Source organism: Kryptolebias marmoratus, linkage group LG18 (assembly GCF_001649575.2).
Source record: "Kryptolebias marmoratus isolate JLee-2015 linkage group LG18, ASM164957v2, whole genome shotgun sequence".
Classification (NCBI taxonomy): domain Eukaryota; kingdom Metazoa; phylum Chordata; class Actinopteri; order Cyprinodontiformes; family Rivulidae; genus Kryptolebias; species Kryptolebias marmoratus.
The window spans coordinates 20,362,495-20,367,742 of NC_051447.1; the positions used below are offsets into that span (position 1 = coordinate 20,362,495).

General features: G+C 45.5%; 1 protein-coding gene across 1 annotated transcript in view; it reads left to right on the forward strand.

Moving 5' to 3' along the window:
- phf21b (PHD finger protein 21B) overlaps window positions 1–5,248 on the forward strand; it is a gene marked incomplete at its 3' end in the record, with an annotated part of 50,468 nt that overhangs the window by 885 nt on the left and 44,335 nt on the right.

A 5,248-nucleotide genomic window follows, 5' to 3' on the forward strand; every position in this document is an offset into this window, starting at 1 on the left:
GGGGGGAGTGAGGTGGAAACTTTATCAGCTTAAATCTGAGCCCCTCACGGCTAGCGTTAGCATGGCTGCTGACTTTGTCCGTCCACTTTCCTCTCTGCCAACTTTCCCCCGCACACAGAATGAAGCCGAGCTGCTTTCATGGTTTAATTCAGGCAGATGGGCTTTTTGTTCAGCTTCCGGGCCCGGAACTGCCTCTGAAAGTTGTGTAATGTTGGAAGATTTTAGCGTCCATTTTGAGTGGGTCGACATGTTTCTGGAGAGTAAAGAAAAAAATAATAAAAACGGCATTCCTGTTCAGACTTTTTCATTTCTATTGTTTGAAACTGATTGTGGTAGTTCCTGGAGCCGGGCTCTGTCGTCCGAACCTCCTGTTTTCAGGTTTTCTCGGCCTTTTTCGGGACCGTTAACCAGCTCGGGTTTTGTTAGTTTACACTTTGAGTCTGCTGGTATTATTTCTCCTCGGTCACGTGACCCCCAGCGGCGCCTCCTGATTGGCTGCTTTCACTTTCTTTCCTCCTTTTTTTCATGGCTTCCAGACGCCGTTAAGTTCGGCGGCTCGGCTCCGGCGGTGCAGCCGGGGGGAGGCGCAGGCAGGGCGGATGCTGAGCCGGTGGAGGCGGCGGTGGCTGGGATCAGCACCGCGGCCAGCTCCTCCTGCTCCTCCTGCTCCTCCTCCTGCTCCGGGCTGCTGCACCGCCCCTCCGGTCGGTCCCAGAGAACTTACTGAGAGCCGGCGTCTTTATTCAGATTAAACTTGATTTATTTTCAACTTGTGTAAATCGGCTCCGCAGCGCAGGAGGAGGCTCCTGAACAGAGTCCTTGTTTGTGTTTGGTAGTGGAAGCTTCCATTTTGAGAGAGAAAAGGGGGGTGGTTTCTCCCCCCTCTCCTTCAACATGGAGAGGAGAAAAGTCTGCAGAGTTTAATGCAGGAGGAAGAGGAGGAGGAGGAGGAGGGGGATGGGCCCCATTCATGCCGAACATTACCATTTTGATTGCTTTGATGCTGTTTTTGGTTTGGATGGATGCAGGGGGGGAGGGGAGGCAGAAAGCCCAGTCAGCACTGGCTGCTCGGCTTGTAATCACTGCACACTGAGCTGATTTTACTTTTCTCCAAACACCGTCTGAGAGGAGCCTGTTTCTCTCTGTTTTATTCAGATGTGTGAAGGAAAACAGCCCAGTCATGATGCTTCTATGCAGCGCTGCAGAGGAGCTTAGATTAAAAAGGTTTAATGATGTGATTTCAGTCTTTAATTCATTAATCTGACACCAGAAACCAGCTGTACAGTTCAACTTTACTTCAGGTTTCAGTAAAATATCTCCATGGACAGACCTGATTCAAGATGGCTGCCGCAGCTAATGGAAGGGGTCAGGTTTACTGAGCTGACAGTCTGGGTGGTAGTAGCTGAGAGTCAGACTCTGAGGGCTAAATCTTCCAGTTTTATCAGAGTTTCACCCAAAGTTTAATTAATTTAACAGCCTAATAAGATGATCTGTCAGAACCTTTAAAGAATTAAAGGTTTAAACATTTATAGGTGGCAGTGTGTTTTAAAATTCAACATTTCATGTTTTTGTCACAGAAACAACTAAACTCAGTAAACTGTGTTTCACTTAAAGAAAACATTAAAATGTCTGAAGTTATTCAGAAAATTATCAGTTTTATTCAAACAACTCTGAACTTTTTACATTTTATTTGTTATTTCATCTAAATAAAAACAAAACAAAATCCAGTAAATGGCATTAAAAGCTTTTTACAACTCTGAGCTAAACCTTTTACATGTGAGACTATTTCTATCTGTCCCTGCTGTCCATTCATGTCCCTAAATGTCCCAGTTGTCCCTTCATGTCCCTACACGTCCCTACATGTCTCTGTGTGTCCCTACATGTCCAGAGGACAGTATATCAGCAGTCAGGGTCTGGGACCTCTCATGCTGTTAGGCTAAAATATATTTTTTATATTTTATATATATTTTAAACCTGTTACCGGCCAACCTTCAGTGTTTTAAATTTAAAGTTTAATCCTATTTATTTCCATAAATTCCAGGTAATTCCAAAGGAAAGTTTCCGACTTCAGTTCAGTTTGTTTGGAACATTTGTAAAGATGTTTTCTTTAGTAAACATCCAGGTTAACCAAACTTTCAGCCTGTCAGAGTGAATCTTTCTGTCTGGCAGATCTTATTAATCATTTGGTTACAGTCTGAGTCCTGAACCGGACCCGGACCCGGACCCTGAGCCGGTCTTCCTGAGCTGAATTAGGACAGATGTGCGCCAGCTGCTGTAAACCCAGCAGGAGTTTGGGTTAAAGTGTTCAAACCTCAGCCTGAAGTCAGAAAACAGGATTTCATCCACGACACCAACTGTAACAGAGCTGGGCTCTTATTTTGAAGAGTATCTGTTTAAACCTCTTCCTCCTGAGCGTTGGCGAGCGTTGTTTCTTCAGTGAATTGGATCTGGGCGCCGACCTTTGAACCTGAAGCTTCCTGCTCCTGATGGAGACCCGAGTTTGTTGTTTTTTGAATTCTGCTGAGGAGAAAGAACTGTTGGTTTCTGTTCTGCGCCTGAATGAAGCAGATTAATGTCGGATTCGTAACTCGGCCTTGAAGAACGGATCCATCGATTCTTCCTGCTTCACTTGCTCTCGGTTGCGTCATGGCATCAGTTTTTCACCGACTTGTCAGGTGGAGACGAGTGCTTTTAGCCGCTCTGTTCCAGGTCTTTTTTTCCTCCTTTCTGTCTCCAGATGAAGATGAATCGGTGGATTTATGTCTGACTCGAGTGTGTTTTTGTTCCATTTCTGGAGCAAACAGTTTCTGTGGAGAAGTTGAAACAAAAACCCACAGCTACTCCACTTGAAAGCCGTCCGCAGGCAGCAGCATCTGTAACCATGGATACGCCTGCTTCTTCCACACTCGGGCTGCAAACGTCATTAAGGCTCTTTTTGAAGTTTCACACAGCAGATTCATGTGCTCACACAAAGAGGCAGCGGAGAGCGTCTCCTGGTTTAAAGTAAATGTTTTAATGTTCCTGAAGCCTTGATGAGCTGCACCGGAGCGTGCTCAAAGGTCACCATTAATGCCGGGGGTCCTGATTCTGCCTTTTCTCTGCCTTTGTTGCTGAAATGAGCTCCTCTGAAGGCAGATGGCTGATTGCAGCCATGCAGGAGCCTGAAAGCAAATAAAACGGGATGTTTTTAGGATCTGAAACTGAACGTGTCATGATTGACTGGCTGCTGACAGATTCTCCTCTCTTCCAGCTGTGAGCAGCTGTGAGCAGCTGCCTTTGTGAGAAACCAGGTTACTCGCTGGAAACTGATCCTGACCTTATTTAGAAAGTGTTTTAATGATACATGATGCTGCTTCCTGCTCCCTTTTTGCTGCGTCAGGGATTTAAATAGACCTTTAAAGGCCTCTCAGTTTTCACTTTGGACTCTAAATTTCACAGACATGAAGACTCTGAGATCAGGGAAGCCCCAGCCAGGAGTCTTTGTTTGTCATTTAAAAATAAAGGTTTGCAGATTAAACACCGTACCTACATTCAAGCCCATCAAACCTCCAGAAGGTCTACATTCACAGGAAAACTGTTTGTTTTGTTCCACAAGTTTTATTATTTTCCTTATAAAACAACATTTTACTCCGGCGGTGAAAGTCCTCGCTCTGAAGCTGACGGCTGCTCTCCTTCATCTTTAAAATACGACGACGGCCATGTTTGTACTGCAGGCGGCCGCCATGAAAGACCCCGGCGTCTCTCCACCCAGTCGAAGCTGAAAGCAGCAGGACTTTAATGACAGCAGACCCCGTCTTTGTCCCGGAGGAAACGTCCTGCTTTGGACAGAAACTGGATTTATTTCTGTATTTTTTCCTCTCTGCTGTGTGTTCAGGGCTCTGTTCTGTCTTTTTATTGATAAAACAAAATATCAACTAAATCAGAATGGCTTTTATTAGCGGCAGGACGTCAGTGATGGTCGACTTCAGTCTGAAATATGTGGCTGATCTGACTAAATAAATCCTGATTTATTTATTTCCATGCCTGATAAAAAGTGCACAGCGACATGTAGACCGTTTTAATCCCAGGCTGCAGTTAGCATGGAGGCTACCTGCAGTCATGTGACCAGCGCGTCCTGGAAAAGTCTGTATTACAGGAAGCTACGGCAGCTCAGCTGGGACAAACGTCTTAAAGCGAACAGCCTGCAACTAAAAATAGATTTCACCCCCCGGCGTCTCGCTCCGGTCGTCCTCCATCCGTCATCGCTCCATATATGGTAAACGTACCTGTCTGTCAGGAAGGTTTTCCAGAAGGAAAACGTTAAAACGGGATTGTTCCTGAGTCATCTGGAGCCCATCTGAGTCATGACTAATTCCTGGGGTTAGTTTCTGACTGATTTGCAGTTAATCATGTGAGACGAACCTGATGTATCTGTTGTGTTGAAATAAGCTGCGGCGCCACGTTAAGCTCCCGTTTAACCCACTTTCTCTGCACATTATCCTCCTCTCGTAGCCCATAATAATGTTTACTGAGCAATAATTGGATTGCACTGATTTATTCAGGAGCGCTGAGCGTTTGTTCAGACAGACCTGGAATAAAACCCATTTGTCAGCGAAGCTCGTTTAAACCGGTTCAGAGTTCTGAAACCGTCGGTTTGTCTTCAGCTCAGTTCAGGACAGGAAACAGTTTTCTGCTCTTCGTCGTGGTTTGAGGATGTTCTGACTCCAGATCTCAGCTCTGCTCAGTGATTGGTCGCTCAGACTTCCTGTTGTGAAACTGAGCTCAGCTTCTCTGTTCGGATGAGATTAAATCTGACTTAAATAAGCTTCAGTCCCAATCAGACATGTCTGTCTTCACTCTGCTCCACTTTTAGTTACCGCAGCTTTTCATCACCACCTCCTCCTCCTCCTCCTCACCTCTGAAATCTGGACTGCTTCAGGTTCTGCTCGCTCCCTGTGGACCCGGCCGGCCTGCCCCGGTGCATGCTGGGATACGCTGCTCCAGGAACAGACACGGGGTCCGAAGGATTTGTCCTCCTAAACGCCCGAACAAAAATAACTTGCAGCGAAAATCAGAATAAATATTCTCTGAAGTGTTTTATCTCTTAAATATGAAAGAAATGTCTTGTTTTTATGATTAATTAACACCAAATCCCCAAAAATACATAAATGTTTTGTCAACCAGTCAAAGAAGTTAAAGGAGCGGCTCCAGGAGTTGAAACATCTGGGGAAGGAGCTGAAACATCTGGGGAAGGAGCTGAAACATCTGG